This window comes from Thalassophryne amazonica, chromosome 2 (genome assembly GCF_902500255.1).
Source record: "Thalassophryne amazonica chromosome 2, fThaAma1.1, whole genome shotgun sequence".
Lineage (NCBI taxonomy): Eukaryota > Metazoa > Chordata > Actinopteri > Batrachoidiformes > Batrachoididae > Thalassophryne > Thalassophryne amazonica.
In genome coordinates, this window is record NC_047104.1 from 153,860,585 (window position 1) to 153,878,224 (window position 17,640).

A 17,640-nucleotide genomic window follows, 5' to 3' on the forward strand; every position below is an offset into this window, starting at 1 on the left:
AAAAAGTACTTTTGCGTTTTAAAACATTAACAGTCCAGGGTTCTCCCTAAATAATGGCACAGTGTCACTGCGTCATCATGGAGATTATCAAATTTAGTGTATCCCTTTCTGTTTTCCTGGGTAATTATTTATTTTTTCACATCTTTACAAGTTTTGGATCTTTCCTGGTGTCGGGCCAAAGTCTTGACATTTTGCTGAAATGGGGATGGGTTGTGGCTGTTTTTTGTTTTCCCTAACTTGTAAAATTTAACCATTTTTATTTATTTATTTATTTATTAAGGTGGTGGACTGGCTCCCTGCATGAATTTCTTTTTAACACTCTCTGCGATTCAGCCAATGCATTTCATTTTCAGCTGGAGGTTGAACATGCAGTCTCGCAGTCACTTGTTTTTTATTATTTTATTTGAGTTCCCGTGTTTGTGAAGGATTGTGTGTTGCCCAAAAAAAAGCGAAAATTAAAAAGCGAAACACTCATTGCGAGTCACACAGAAGAAAGAGTGGACTTCTTCCAGAGACTGTCTGTGGCCGGGACGGAGCTGTGTGAGGGCAGAGCTGAGCCGCATACACCGGGCAGAGAGAGGCAGCAGCCGGCCGCCGCGTGTAGAGCGGCCAGCGGACGAAACTGTTAAAAAAAAAAAAAAAAACCAAACACACTGCTTTGCTTTAAATGCACAGTAAGCTATGATCAGCGTGGACCGTCTTTTTCCTAAAACGCTTTAGTTCCCTCTATTTGTCATGTTGGAAAGCTGTAGTTTTTGTGCTAATTTGATTAGCGCTTGCTCTACTTCTTCTTCTGTTTGTTTTTCTGGGGACATTACAGCACCACACACAGGCCTGGCATATGTACTACAATGTTAAACGAAACTTCGAGGCACAGAATTTGCCTCGAACATTTTTTGGAATCGAATTATTCGAATTACTCAACTAATCATTTCAGCCCTAATGTGAAGTTAGCGACACCAGCAACCATAGTCAATTGTCTTCCTGGGGCCAGAGCAGGCGACATTGAAGGAAATTTGAAACTGCTGGCTAAGGCTAAGCGTAAATTTGGTAAAATGGTAATTCACATCGGCAGTAATGACACCCGGTTACGCCAATCGGAGGTCACTAAAATTAACATTGAATCGGTGTGTAACTTTGCAAAAACAATGTCGGTCTCTGTAGTTTTCTCTGGGCCCCTCCCCAATCGGACCGGGAGTGACATGTTTAATCAATCAATCAATTTTATTTATATAGCGCCAAATCACAACAAACAGTTGCCCCAAGGCGCTTTATATTGTAAGGCAAGGCCATACAATAATTACGTAAAAACCCCAACGGTCAAAACAACCCCCTGTGAGCAAGCACTTGGCGACAGTGGGAAGGAAAAACTCCCTTTTAACAGGAAGAAACCTCCAGCAGAACCAGGCTCAGGGAGGGGCAGTCTTCTGCTGGGACTGGTTGGGCTGAGGGAGAGAACCAGAAAAAGACATGCTGTGGAGGGGAACAGAGATCAATCACTAATGATTAAATGCAGAGTGGTGCATACAGAGCAAAAAGAGAAAGAAACATTCAGTGCATCATGGGAACCCCCCAGCAGTCTAACTCTATAGCAGCATAACTAGGGGATGGTTCAGGGTCACCTGATCCAGCCCTAACTATAAGCTTTAGCAAAAAGGAAAGTTTTAAGCCTAATCTTAAAAGTAGAGAGGGTGTCTGTCTCCCTGATCTGAATTGGGAGCTGGTTCCACAGGAGAGGAGCCTGAAAGCTGAAGGCTCTGCCTCCCATTCTACTCTTACAAACCCTAGGAACTACAAGTAAGCCTGCAGTCTGAGAGCGAAGCGCTCTATTGGGGTGATATGGTACTATGAGGTCCCTAAGATAAGATGGGACCTGATTATTCAGAACCTTATAAGTAAGAAGAAGAATTTTAAATTCTATTCTAGAATTAACAGGAAGCCAATGAAGAGAGGCCAATATGGGTGAGATATGCTCTCTCCTTCTAGTCCCCTTTAGTACTCTAGCTGCAGCATTTTGAATTAACTGAAGGCTTTTCAGGGAACTTTTAGGACAACCTGATAATAATGAATTACAATAGTCCAGCCTAGAGGAAATAAATGCATGAATTAGTTTTTCAGCATCACTCTGAGACAAGACCTTTCTAATTTTAGAGATATTGCGTAAATGCAAAAAGCAGTCCTACATATTTGTTTAATATGCGCTTTGAATGACATATCCTGATCAAAAATGACTCCAAGATTTCTCACAGTATTACTAGAGGTCAGGGTAATGCCATCCAGAGTAAGGATCTGGTTAGACACCATGTTTCTAAGATTGTGGGGCCAAGTACAATAACTTCAGTTTTATCTGAGTTTAAAAGCAGGAAATTAGAGGTCATCCATGTCTTTATGTCTGTAAGACAATCCTGCAGTTTAGCTAATTGGTGTGTGTCCTCTGGCTTCATGGATAGATAAAGTTGGGTATCATCTGCGTAACAATGAAAATTTAAGCAATGCTGTCTAATAATACTGCCTAAGGGAAGCATGTATAAAGTGAATAAAATTGGTCCTAGCACAGAACCTTGTGGAACTCCATAATTAACCTTAGTCTGTGAAGAAGATTCCCCATTTACATGAACAAATTGTAATCTATTAGATAAATATGATTCAAACCACCGCAGCGCAGTGCCTTTAATACCTATGGCATGCTCTAATCTTTGTAATAAAATTTTATGGTCAGCAGTATCAAAAGCAGCACTGAGGTCTAACAGAACAAGCACAATCAATCAATCAATCAATTTTTTTATATAGCGCCAAATCACAACAAACAGTTGCCCCAAGGCGCTTTATATTGTAAGGCAAGGCCATACAATAATTATGTAAAACCCCAACGGTCAAACGACCCCCTGTGAGCAAGCACTTAGCTACAGTGGGAAGGAAAACTCCCTTTAACAGGAAGAAACCTCCAGCAGAACCAGGCTCAGGGAGGGGCAGTCTTCTGCTGGGACTGGTTGGGGCTGAGGAGAGAACCAGGAAAAAGACATGCTGTGGAGGGGAGCAGAGATCGATCACTAATTATTAAATGCAGAGTGGTGCATACAGAGCAAAAAGAGAAAGAAACAGTGCATCATGGGAACCCTCCAGCAGTCTACGTCTATAGCAGCATAACTAAGGGATGGTTCAGGGTCACCTGATCCAGCCCTAATTATAAGCTTTAGCAAAAAGGAAAGTTTTAAGCCTAATCTTAAAAGTAGAGAGGGTGTCTGTCTCCCTGATCTGAATTGGGTGCTGGTTCCACAGGAGAGGAGCCTGAAAGCTGAATGCTCTGCCTCCCATTCTACTCTTACAAACCCTAGGAACTACAAGTAAGCCTGCAGTCTGAGAGCGAAGCGCTCTATTGGGGTGATATGGTACTACGAGGTCCCTAAGATAAGATGGGACCTGATTATTCAAAACCTTATAAGTAAGAAGAAGAATTTTAAATTCTGTTCTAGAATTAACAGGAAGCCAATGAAGAGAGGCCAATAGGGTGAGATATGCTCTCTCCTTCTAGTCCCCGTCAGTACTCTAGCTGCAGCATTTGAATTAACTGAAGGCTTTTAGGGAACTTTTAGGACAACCTGATAATAATGAATTACAATAGTCCAGCCTAGAGGAAATAAATGCATGAATTAGTTTTTCAGCATCACTCTGAGACAAGACCTTTCTGATTTTAGAGATATTGCGTAAATGCAAAAAGCAGTCCTACATATTTGTTTAATATGTGCTTTGAATGACATATCCTGATCAAAAATGACTCCAAGATTTCTCACAGTATTACTAGAGGTTAGGGTAATGCCATCCAGAGTAAGGATCTGGTTAGACACCATGTTTCTAAGATTTGTGGGGCCAAGTACAATAACTTCAGTTTTATCTGAGTTTAAAAGCAGGAAATTAGAGGTCATCCATGTCTTTATGTCTGTAAAACAATCCTGCAGTTTAGCTAATTGGTGTGTGTCCTCTGGCTTCATGGATAGATAAAGCTGGGTATCATCTGCGTAACCGTGAGCAACAATAAGCAATACCGTCTAATAATACTGCCTAAGGGAAGCATGTATAAAGTGAATAAAATTGGTCCTAGCACAGAACCTTGTGGAACTCCATAATTAACTTTAGTCTGTGAAGACGATTCCCCATTTACATGAACAAATTGTAATCTATTAGACAAATATGATTCAAACCACCGCAGCGCAGTGCCTTTAATACCTATGGCATGCTCTAATCTCTGTAATAAAATTTTATGGTCAACAGTATCAAAAGCAGCACTGAGGTCTAACAGAACAAGCACAGAGATGAGTCCACTGTCCGAGGCCATAAGAAGATCATTTGTAACCTTCACTAATGCTGTTTCTGTACTATGATGAATTCTAAAACCTGACTGAAACTCTTCAAATAGAGCATTCCTCTGCAGATGATCAGTTAGCTGTTTTACAACTACCCTTTCAAGAATTTTTGAGAGAAAAGGAAGGTTGGAGATTGGCCTATAATTAGCTAAGATAGCTGGGTCAAGTGATGGCTTTTTAAGTAATGGTTTAATTACTGCCACCTTAAAAAAGCGCATATTAAACAAATATGTAGGACTGCTTTTTTGCATTTACGCAATATCTCTAAAATCAGAAAGGTCTTGTCTCAGAGTGATGCTGAAAAACTAATTCATGCATTTATTTCCTCTAGGCTGGACTATTGTAATTCATTATTATCAGGTTGTCCTAAAAGTTCCCTAAAAAGCCTTCAGTTAATTCAAAATGCTGCAGCTAGAGTACTGACGGGGACTAGAAGGAGAGAGCATATCTCACCATATTGGCCTCTCTTCATTGGCTTCCTGTTAATTCTAGAATAGAATTTAAAATTCTTCTTCTTACTTATAAGGTTTTGAATAATCAGGTCCCATCTTATCTTAGGGACCTCGTAGTACCATATCACCCCAATAGACGCTTCACTCTCAGACTGCAGGCTTACTTGTAGTTCCTAGGGTTTGTAAGAGTAGAATGGGAGGCAGAGCCTTCAGCTTTCAGGCTCCTCTCCTGTGGAACCAGCTCCCAATTCAGATCAGGGAGACAGACACCCTCTCTACTTTTAAGATTAGGCTTAAAACTTTCGTTTTACTAAAGCTTATAGTTAGGGCTGGATCAGGTGACCCTGAACCATCCCTTAGTTATGCTGCTATAGACGTAGACTGCTGGGGGGTTCCCATGATGCACTGTTTCTTTCTCTTTTTGCTCTGTATGCACCACTCTGCATTTAATCATTAGTGATCGATCTCTGCTCCCCTCCACAGCATGTCTTTTTCCTGGTTCTCTCCCTCAGCCCCAACCAGTCCCAGCAGAAGACTGCCCCTCCTGAGCCTGGTTCTGCTGGAGGTTTCTTCCTGTTAAAAGAGAGTTTTTCCTTCCCCGTAGCCAAGTGCTTGCTCACAGGGGGTCGTTTTGACCGTTGGGGTTTTACATAATTATTGTATGGCCTTGCCTTACAATATAAAGCGCCTTGGGGCAACTGTTTGTTGTGATTTGGCGCTATATAAAAAAAATTGATTGATTGATTGATTGATTAAAAGCCTGTGGTACATAGCCAACTAACAAAGATAGATTGGTCATATTTAAGATCAAAGCATTAAATAATGGTAGGGCTTCCTTGAGCAGCCTGGTAGGAATGGGGTCTAATAAACATGTTGATGGTTTGGATGAAGTAACTAATGAAAATAACTCAGACAGAACAATCGGAGAGAAAGAGTCTAACCAAATACCGGCATCACTGAAAGCAGCCAAAGATAACGATACGTCTTTGGGATGGTTATGAGTAATTTTTTCTCTAATAGTTAAAATTTTGTTAGCAAAGAAAGTCATGAAGTCATTACTAGTTAAAGTTAATGGAATACTCAGCTCAATAGCTCTGACTCTTTGTCAGCCTGGCTACAGTGCTGAAAAGAAACCTGGGGTTTGTTCTTATTTTCTTCAATTAGTGATGAGTAGAAAGATGTCCTAGCTTTACGGAGGGCTTTTTTATAGAGCAACAGACTCTTTTTCCAGGCTAAGTGAAGATCTTCTAAATTAGTGAGACGCCATTTCCTCTCCAACTTACGGGTTATCTGCTTTAAGCTACGAGTTTGTGAGTTTACCACGGAGTCAGGCACTTCTGATTTAAAGCTCTCTTTTTTAGAGGAGCTACAGCATCCAAAGTTGTCTTCAATGAGGATGTAAAACTATTGACGAGATACTCTATCTCACTTACAGAGTTTAGGTAGCTACTGTGCACTGTGTTGGTATATGGCATTAGAGAACATAAAGAAGGAATCATATCCTTAAACCTAGTTTAGCGCTTTCTGAAAGACTTCTAGTGTAATGAAACTTATTCCCCACTGCTGGGTAGTCCATCAGAGTAAATGTAAATGTTATTAAGAAATGATCAGACAGAAGGGAGTTTTCAGGGAATACTGTTAAGTCTTCTATTTCCATACCATAAGTCAGAACAAGATCTAAGATATGATTAAAGTGGTGGGTGGACTCATTTACTTTTTGAGCAAAGCCAATAGAGTCTAATAATAGATTAAATGCGTGTTGAGGCTGTCATTCTCAGCATCTGTGTGGATGTTAAAATCGCCCACTATAATTATCTTGTCTGAGCTAAGCACTAAGTCAGACAAAAGGTCTGAAAATTCACAGAGAAACTCACAGTAACGACCAGGTGGACGATAGATAATAACAATAAAACTGGTTTTTGGGACTTCCAATTTGGATGGACAAGACTAAGAGTCAAGCTTTCAAATGAATTAAAGCTCTGTCTGGGTTTCATCACCACGTGTGACTTGGGAGGTGGAGTCAGGCACTTGAAACTAGAAGTGTAGCTCAGGTGGAAGAAGTTTTGACACGCCACATGAAACATTTTTCCTGCAATTATACGCAGTAGGCAGTTCCCGCTGGATTCAAACTCTCCTTGCATTCCATTGATTCCCAAATCGAAGCCAAATCTGCCATCAATTATATAGCGCGCACGCTGATAAATGGATCAGAAAAACCCACATCACATTTATAGCACAAAGTCAGTAAAAGAGTAAATTGTACAACTTACCCTGATTTGGAGGTGATGATTGTAGACAGAAAAGCTTGTTGAGGGTCAAATTAGTCCATAATAAAGCATAATTCAGAGACTGAGAACTTTAAAACTGTCACGCACGTCATTGCATGACACAGAGTTAAAGAGCAGCAGCTGCATAAATCAGGCTTTAAATTAATTAAATAAATCATCATAAATTGTAAATTTGATAGCTTAACTATTTTTATATTTATTTTGATAGCACCTGTACCTGAATGTGTTGCTGCATGTTGTTAAATGATTTAAAAGAATGTTGAAAACATAAAAGGTCCATTCAGTAGTTCAGCGCAGTTGGACCCAAAATGGCGCCACGTTCGGCATTGACACCACACACCAATCAAGGCACCCTACAGGTATTCAGCTGTCGAAATTGTTCTGAATGGCCCTTTGTTTCTCAGCGTGTGTGCGTGTGTTTCTCCCTCTTGCACCTCTGAGATGATTTGTGTCTTTTATTCTCTTCGCTGCTCCTCCAGCGGTTTTTCCTGCCAATTTTCTGGGATTATACAGTTGTTCCACAGTCTGGGTGGCCTCGGAGAAAGCCCGGTCTTCCCAGTGGCAGCATCTGGAGCTCGTAGCTTGGAAATGTGCTCTCTGGCCCATGTTCAAACACAACGTGAAGCAGTGATAGTGCATTCAATGTACCTCGGAAAAAATCGATGCAACCATGCAGCAAGCGATGCATCATGATTTCGCCCATCAATTGAATTGATGCACACTGAATGAATCAATACACTCGCATCACACACGTTTGCAAAAATAATTTGAGATACATTTCTTACCAGTTTGCTGGAGGTCAGTTTATAATCTGAGTTAGGGAGAGCAGCAGTGGCCACGGCATTTTTTACAAACAAACTGCACCTGGTCAAAGTTTTGCTCTGTTCTTATCAGCTGACACGTGCTGCTTAAGAAAGCTTTTCTGCCCAGCTCTTATCAGTGCTTTCTCATAAATCAACTCAGTCCTTTCAGCAGCTCACCAAAAACATGCAAGGACACAAAAGAGTAACATATACTGACACTTTGTTGCTCCAGACCTCTGCTTTGTGTCACTAAAATGTTTCAAATGTTAGGTTCAGACAGTGAGTCATAAATCAAAGGTTTCTCCATAATTACCTGGGTCGAATGACGGTCATCTTGTACAAACCCAACTCATAATTGTCAGATAAGTCATCTTACCTTGATCATTTCGAATGCGCTTTTGGGTCTGTCAGCTGCTGTGACTGTCCTGGTTGACTGTGGCTTCCATGGACTAAACACCTGCCCCATCTGGAATAACGTTATGGAGACTTGGGACATAAGTCCCTGATCATCAGAGGAGAATCTAAGTGTTTTAACTGTGCTCAGTTGTTTAAAATATCTTCTTAAAGGTGTCCAAAAAAGTCAGAATCAAGTCCCAAAGCAACAGTTTTTCCAGCAAAAGGAAGTAACATCACAGGGTCCCTGTGTGTGATCTAGCTTTGCCCAACGTGACATGCTCGGTTCTGCCGGTCAGATAGAAAGTGAACCAATTTAAAACATTTTCTGAAAGTCCAGTGGTCTGTTGCAGGCAATGGAGGAGGATTCTGTGGTCAGTTTTCAAAAGCAGCTGTTGGGTCAAGGAGGATGAGAAGTGATGGGGAACCAGAATCTGATGCCATCACAAGGTCATTGGTGACCCTGACCAAGGCTGTTTCTGTGTTATGGCCAGAGCCAAAGCTGCACTGGAGCTTCTCAAAAAGATTATTGTGCTTGAGGTGGCTGTGAAGTTGTGTAGCGACCAGTTTCTCCAGAACTTTTGATAAAAATGGCATGTTTGAAATGGGCCTGTAATTGGAGAGAATTTCTGGATCCAAGGTGGGGTTTTTTTTTTTTTTTTTTTTTTCCTTCCAGTCGTGGTCTGATGACAGCTGTTTTTAATGAAGGTGGATATGGCCAGTCAGGAAAGCGTGGTTTATGATGTGGTGATGAAAGGAGAGATGGCAGAGATGTTGGCCTTTAGCAGGGCTGAAGGGAAAGTGTCCAGAGCACAGGTGGATGGTTTCATTTTTCTGACATCCTCCACCTCTCCTTGTGTGATGTTAAACAAGGAGCAGAAAGGCTGGACATTCTCAGACAGTAGGTCAGCAGTTGGGCGGGGGGGCAGCAGTGGTGGAAAGATGTGAGTGGATGTTGGCAACTTTTTGTCTGCAAAAATTGATATGCATGTTGCACCTCTCTTCAGTGACCTCAGAGTGGGAGAGTGATGGGGTTTGAGAAGGTGATTTATTGTTGAGAAAAGTTGTTTTTAATTTCCAGGGCTGTTGTTGATGACAGTGGAATAAAACCTGGACCGTGCCTCACTCAGTGCTTCTGCATATACCTTCCTGTGCTCTTTGTACGCCTGTTTGTGAGCAGTCAGCCCAGAGGCTTTGACCCGCCGCTCAAGGACACGCCCAGCCGCCTTAATCTTTTACAGCTCACAGGTGTACCAGGGTACTGAGCGCGAGAAGGAGACTGTCTTGGATGTTAAGGGGGTGGGAGGTCCAGTAGACTGCTAAGGGACTGGTTGTAAAAATCCACTGAGTCGGCAACAGAAAGGAAGTCAGTATGGCCAGAGGAGAGAAGTTGAACGTCCAGGGGCAAGGTATCCACATTAATCTTTTTCAGATTTCTGAATTGGATCAGCACTTGTATCTGCGATCTAGTTCTTTCGGTCATGACCCAACCCTCATTACCATAGGTGTGTAGCGGAAATATGTGTTTTAGGATATTTTGAAATTATCACTTGTGGATAATTTTACCTCGAATAATGGGGGCACCACCTATGACTGAATGATATTATAACCTTGTTATAATATCAGTGATTTTAGGGTCAGTCAGTAGGAAATATTAAATCAGTCTTTAATCATCCAGTCGTAAGTTCTACAGGTTGGGTCTGATTCCTCTGTAATCCATAGAAACCACAGACCACTTCATACGTTTAAAACATTTATTTAACTCAGTCAGGAGTTAAATAACAGGACATATCACAGTAAGCAATTTGATGATGATGAAGTTCAATGAGCAATTATTATATGATGTTTATGTAATTTGGTTCAGTTGCAAGAGTTTAAGAATGAATTCCGTCCTAATCAGCTGGGGATTTACTTTATTTATTAATGTGGGATATGGTTAGTGACAGGGAATAGAAGTAATTAAAGCCACTCTGCTTATCTCTGACAGCATAGCCGGTCTTACTTGGATGCGCTGTGTAGATGGTCTCCATGAGGTCAGAAGCTGGGAGCTGTCTCTTTTTCAGTTGATGAACCGTCGGTCTGCACAGTTTGCAAGTTTTATAAGTCCACGGACACTGATCTGTGTGTTACAGATACATATCAGTTTCCGCGGAGATTCGCGGAGGAAAAATGCCACTCAAAGCCTGGCTGTTACAATGGTTGTTGTAAAGCGGGACTGGTTGGTTGCTGCGGTGACACTGTGTGGCTCCTGTGCGAAGCTTAGCTAAACGTAACATGTGGACATCGCACACTTTTAGAACTGTCAAGTTTTTAAAGAAGCATTTTGCAGCATGTCTGGTCACAGAGCAACATCAGACAGAGTGAAGATGGCTAGAAAGACGGTTTGAAAAGTCTGATAAGGACAAGAATCCGGGAATTGTTGCCTGGCTTCATGAAACACACCTGAAAGATGAACGGGAAAAGCGAACTGGTAAGAATTTTTTTTCTCTCTCTCTGGAAAATAAACATTGTTGCTGTTAAACAGAATTTCAGAAAAGATGGTGCCTTTTTTCTTTCATTAATCTAGACTTTCTTTCATTGATAAAAAGACATTGTGACTTTGAATTAATTTAGGCTACATGAATTTACACAACAATGTAAATTGATTTTTATTAATGTAGACTTTTTTCATGGGAAAGAAGACACTGGCTTTGAGTGGATTTACAGGAATTTACACAAGAATGTGTGGCTTTTTACTATAAGGATTTTATTGATATTTTACCCTTATTTTAAAATATTCTACAATCTTTAGCTGTGGTTTTTGACATGGTTTAACAGTCTTTTCAGGTCTTCATAATTTCATGTAGTTTAATTGTTCTGAGATGATGCAGAATTTGGTTTACAATTAAAAGGAAAATCATTCCAGGTCCTACTTCCATGTCGTATTCTGTTATTTCAACATGATCATTGATGGTTCAAATGAAAGGTTGAATCTAGGATCATTTAAATATGCACTAATTTGAGATTTGTTCTTCCAGGAGATGTTAAAAATGTATCAGTAGATGAAAATTTAATTTGGTTTCTGGGCCCCACAAGGCCCTAGACCCCGGCTCCTGGGGAGCTGTGTCCCCCAGACCCCCTGTGAATTTTCCTCAGATTTTAAAATTTTCATTTCACAGCCCTGCCAAGTTGATGGCAATTCCTCCTGTTATATGGTCTTATTGGAATTGTGCTGTGAAGGCACAGTTTTTGGCCTTTGGGGAAAAGTATACCTTTCTGGGGTCTGTGTTTTAGATGAAAACCATCTGGTTTGGGATCTGATAAGGGGTCCACAGCTCCATGAGGAATGCACTTTAAAGAGTCTTAAATCCTGTTAGTGGTGGGGGTTGATGACAGTTGGCCTTCCTGTGCTAGGCACAGAAAGTGTCCTTTTGGCATTTAGATATATTCCAGAACTTGAGCTGTGAGGGGTTGTCCTTTGAAGACCTTTTTTTTTTTTTATGGCCTTTGCTTCATGCAAACTTAGTAGGTTGAATGGTGAATGCAGGCGCTCCTGCTACAGGTGAGATTAGGAACAAAGATTGACCAGTAGATACGAACGCTTTGCCTTTTGGCTCAGCTCCCTTTTAGTCACAACAGTACGGTTAAAGCGAATGCAGTACCATCCCTGCGGCACCGATTCTGCGGCCAATCTTGTGCTCCATTGTCCCCTCGCTAGGGAACCAAGACTCCAAGGTACTTGAACTCGTTCACTTGGGGCAAGACCTCATTCTCTACTCAGAGTTGAAATCCATCAGTTTCCTGCTGAGAACCATGGCCTCAGATTTAGAGGTGCTGATCCTCATCCCAGCCACTCCCACTCGCCTGCGAACAGATCCAGTGAGTCCTGGAGGTCACGGGCAGATGAAGCAAACAGGACCACATCACCTGCAAAAAGCAAGTGATGAGAACCCTGACCCCACCAAGCTGAAGACCCTCCTCTCCCCAACTACACCTCGATAACTTGTCCATGAATATCACAAACAAGATTGGTGACATGTCACACCCCTGGAGGAGGCCAACCTCCACCGAAACGAGTCTGACTTACTGCAGAGCACCCCGAACACAGCTCTCACTTCAGGACGGAACATACATTGTTCCTCTCAATTCATATCATTTCAACTTATTTTATTTGTATAGTGCTAAATCACAACAAAGCTGCCTCAAGGCACTTCATATGAGTAAGGTCTAACCTTATCAACCCCCTGAGCAAGCACACGGATGACATTGGTAAGAAAAACTGTGTCTGGTTATAATGAGGAAGAAACCTCAAGCAGACCAGACCCAAAGGGGTGACCTACTGCTTAGGCCATTCTAACCATTACAAGGTTTTTACAGATTGTACAAAAGTTTTGTTTACAAACATATGAGCAACAAAAACAGAGTCCTTAATTGAAAATACAGTAGAGTCCATTTTGGGTCTCTAATATATAATGTCCAGCACCAGTAGGCTGCAGGTTATGACCTCCGTCAGTCGTGGAACAGACCTGGCATCCCGAGGTCAATCCAGTGATTTGGTGGTGCTGGGCCAGGATCAGTCAGTGTTGTCAGTGCCTCAGACAGAGAGAAAAATAGCAGAATCAGTCGGCCGGAAAAACTGCACCTAAGGTATGACTTCACCAGCAGTTAACCTACAGCGAAAATCATCTTCAATCTGAAGTTCGACTGTCGGCCGAACCCTACCTTTCCAGCACCCTGGAGTAGACTTACCAGGGAGGCTGAGTAGTGTGATGCCCAGAGGGCACTCCGTGCTCCTACATATGAATGACAGTAAAATCAACCGATCATATAACTGCATTAGGAAATGCATAATCATGAAAAAAAATTTAATGTCATGATGATGATACTCAGCAAAATTAAACTGGAATGATCGCCAGGCCAGTCGCTAAACCTGTAAATTGTTCTGCTGCAATGCATTATGGGAGTTCTGGGTCTTAAATGTTATTGTTGCCCATGTTAGATTCACAGTGTTGTTAGTGTCCGTGATTTATTGTGTTTTTGTAGTCCAATTGGTTTAGTGAGTTATGCAGAGTACCAAAAAGACAAAAGCTCTTGCTTGTCTTTTGTTATTCCACACAGCTCACCCAAAATGAATTGTTACACAGCTTGAAGATGTTTGAGCATATCTCATTCACTTTCCGATTATCTACATATTACAAGTGTGTGTGTTATTAAAAAGTTCAATGTAAGTACATAATATAATTGTAAATACATTAAAGCTAGGGTAGGTAACTGTTCAGAAACACTTTTTGTTATACAGTGTTCCCATCGTTTATCGCAGGAGTTATGTTCTAAAAATTAGCCCACAATAGGTGAATTCCGCGAAGTAGCGTTATTTTTTTACAACTATTATAGATGTTTTAAGGCTGTAAAACCCCTCACTACACACATTTTCTCAATTTTCTCTCCTGTGTAACACTCTCAAAGTTCAAACCTTAGTAGAAAATAAGCCCAGTATTATAGAATGAAACCAAAGATCAAAACCTGTTTTCAGGCCCAAACATTTGTTGAGAAATAAAATAGAATGTTTTCCTATAAATAATTATGATGGCTTTTAGAACTAACAAATTTAATTTTAATGATCAACCTACAAGGTTAGACACATAAGAAATTATTAATAGTAACTGACCAGTATTTCACAGTTCCTCTGATCGCGCCTCTTCATCGCGGCGCCGCTCCACAGCGTGTTTTTCCACCTCGGTGCAGGTGTCTTTTTCCGAGTGATATGGGTAGTTGTTGGTGCTCTTTTTTTCTTCTGAGTGAGAAGATTCTTATAAACAGACACACGCAGAACACAATGCCCATGCTTTTTCTTCGCTGCTGGAGCGCTCTTCATCAAACAGCAAGTGTAGTCTCTGGACTTGTTGCCAGATTTTGGCTGCAACTAAGCACAGCAGACAATTAAAAAAAGAAGCATGCAAAATTGCACAAAAAAAAAATCAGCGAAACAGCGAGACCGCGAAAGGTGAACCGCGATATAGCGAGGGACCACTGTATTGGGTAAAATTGTCCAACTATCCTAACAGTAGTCAATACATTATGTATTCAGAAAAAGGAATGAAAAAAAAAATCAGACTGCTGTAGCATCGATAAACTCTGACCAGTATAAGCCCCATCGTGCGCGCTCAAACAAAAAAACTCAATGCCTTCATGTCTAGTTCTTCCTGCTCATGTCACCAGGCTCAAAGCCCCCTCTCTGTCCCTCCCTCCTCCGCGCGTGCACACTCATCGTTTCACTGAAGAAGTTCATTTTGGTACAATGGCAGAGGGAATACAGCCAAAACTACAATTTCCACCGGATTGTGCCATGTCAAATTATTCATTTTCTCTGCAAATTGACAGTTGAAAATGGCTGTAATTACTTCCTGAATCACAATGGAATGCTCCAGCTTCAGCCGTTCGCATGCGTGCACCTAACAAGCTGCAGAAAGCATTTCAGCCATCTAAAAAGCTATTTATTTGTCATGTTTACATTGTCATGGCTTGGTAAAACAGTTGTTCTTTCCTTCTTGTGTGCAGCTGTTAAAGTATGTTTATAACAGATTTAACCTTCTTGTTATAATGTTCAGATAAGCTACGCTCTGATTCGATCCGCTGATGTCACCACTCGCTCTGTTCACTTCTTCTTTACTCCACTTCACGAGCTGCACGTTGTGTTGGCGATTAGATCGCGCCACGTAGTACAACATTTTTGCGTGAAAGATTTTTTGAACATTTCAATTCTCTGTGCGCAATAGCATGCACCGGCGCCCCTCTGACGTCCTGTCTGCACCAGTTAAAGACGTGTTCGTTTTAGCACGACACAGGTCGTGCTAGTGCGAAAGTCAGTCATTCTCATGTGGCTTTGGACAGAGCACTGACGGGGGAGGGGGTAGAACCTAGAGGAGGTGCTACTTTCAAATCTTCCAAGCTCTCTTGCTAGCTCTCCAGGGCTACAGACTCTAGCTTTAAAATTACGTGCATGATGCAAGAAAGTGGAAATGCTTATTTCCATTGTTGCTGGTTTAAAAATCAAATGACAAAATAGAAGTAAAAATAAATAAAATATCAATAATAGATGTTTTAATGAATGTTGTTCTAAATTTTATCACTTTCATTATTTAATTGCAGACATGCAACAGCTGTCCACGTGTAAAGAAGACGTTTTCGTTGGTGAACAGCAGAAGTGGAATCAGAGTGTTAACCTGGAGTCGGAGCCTTCAAACATTAAAGATGAACAGCAGGAAGTCTGGATAAATCAGAGGGGAGAGCACCTTCATCAGCTGGAGGAGGCTGATGTCAACAAATTCCCCTTCACTGTTGTCCATGTGAAGAGTGAAAATGAAGAAAAATCGTTGGTGTCAGAGTTCCATGAACACCAAACTGTGTTCACAGAGGCAGAACTTCAAGTGAGCAGTTCAACTAACCACAGCAGAGTTGAACTAGAAGTTGATGGAGAGGATAGTAGAGGACCACAACCATTTAACACCTCTGGCCCATGTAGTATTGCCAAAAAACATATTAGCTGCCCTGAATGTGGTAAAACATTTGTTCAAAAGAACAATTTAAACACACACATGAGAATTCATACCGGAGAGAAACCGTTTGGCTGCAGTGAGTGTGGTGAAAGATTTGGACAAAAGAGCAATCTGAACACACATCTGAGAATTCACACAGGAGAGAAACCATTTAGTTGTTTTGAATGTGGTGAAAGATTTGCCCTTAAGAACAGTCTGAGTAAACACTTGAGAATTCATACAGGGCAGAAACCATTTGACTGCTCTAAGTGTGGTAAAAGCTTTGCACAAAAGAGCAGTCTGAACACGCACATGAGAATTCATACGGGAGATAAACTGTTTTCCTGTTCTGAGTGTGGCAAAAGATTTAGAGAAAGGGGCACTCTGAACAGCCACTTTAGAATTCATACAGGTGAAAAACCATTTGGCTGTTCTGAGTGTGGTGAAAAATTTGGTCATAAAAACAGTCTTAATATACACATTAGAAGTCATACCGGAGAGAAACCATTTGACTGTTCTGAGTGTGGCAAAAGATTTGTGGCTAAAACAGGTCTGAACAAACACTTTAGAATTCATACAGGTGAAAAACCATTTAGCTGTTCTGAGTGTGGTGAAAAATTTGGTCGTAAATGCATTCTTAATACACACATGAGAATTCATACCGGAGAGAAACCATTTGACTGTTCTGAGTGTGGCAAACGATTTAGAGAAAGGGGCACTCTGAACCAACACTTTAGAATTCATACAGGTGAAAAACCATTTAGCTGTTCTGAGTGTGGCGAAAAATTTGGTTATAAAAGCACTCTTAATACACACATTAAAACTCATACCAGAAAGAAGGTTAAGGGAACGGTCACCATCTTGAAGAGAGCCCTCAGATACAATGCCAGTAATGATTAGGATGCAACTGTAGACTGCAGGTTTGGGGGCCCATTGCACCCTGTAAAAAAGACATCTAAGAGAACAAAAAAAAAAAAAAAAAGAAACCATTTGACTGTTCTGAGTGTGGCAAACGATTTAGAGAACGGGGCACTCTGAGCAAACACTTTAGAATTCATACAGGTGAAAAAGATCCTCATGGCAGACGGACATTGCACAAGCCGACACAACAAGATCTGTAAATATCTACATTGGAAAGTATGCAAGGAACTGGAGGTGGAAGTAGAGGGACACGTTTGGGAGCATTAGCCAGCACCAGTCTCATCCAATGGAAAAGTGACTATCTTTTATGACAAAGCGATCCCAGCAGGAAGACATATCGAAGGAGGTGCAATAAAACCTGATATCATCTGGAACAAGCAAGAGAAGACAGAAAAAATTATTGATTATGGCTGATGCTGAGACTTTGATACATGCATTTATCTCTTCTAGATTGGGTTATTGCAATGCTTTATTTTCTGGTTTGCCACAGTCGAGCACTAGGTGTCTTCAAATGTGTTGGATTTATGTATATATGGATATATCAGTTATCATACATTCTTTTATTATACATTCTTTTATTAATACTTTAGTAATAGAAATAAACTCATTGTATCTGCCAGAAGTCTGTTGCTGACTTCTTGATGACCTCTTGATAAAATATGTTACAAATAAGTGAAATGTATGATTACATGAGTTGTTTTTGTCTTTGCAGTTAGGGAAAAAGAGGAACTGAAGAAGTTGTTTTTAGTGCAGAGTCAGAGAAAGAGGAACTGATGCAAGCGAGGCCAGAAGAGCTGATGTTAAAAACAACTGATCAAATAATTAAAGATATAATAACATACGAAATGAATAATAAGGAATGAAATGTTTGTATATGATCATATGAATTGTTTTCTGTGCGAAAGAGA

At 40.9% G+C, this 17,640-nt stretch overlaps 1 long non-coding RNA gene across 1 annotated transcript in view; it reads left to right on the forward strand.

Annotated features, from left to right (window-relative positions):
- The window catches only part of LOC117500968, a 31,842-nt gene extending 15,252 nt beyond the window's left edge, over positions 1-16,590 (forward strand). The window contains exon 3 of the long non-coding RNA XR_004557902.1: positions 16,481-16,590. This is a non-coding gene — a long non-coding RNA (uncharacterized LOC117500968). The remainder of the gene's footprint in view (positions 1-16,480) is intronic.
- The last annotated feature ends 1,050 nt before the right edge of the window (positions 16,591-17,640 follow it).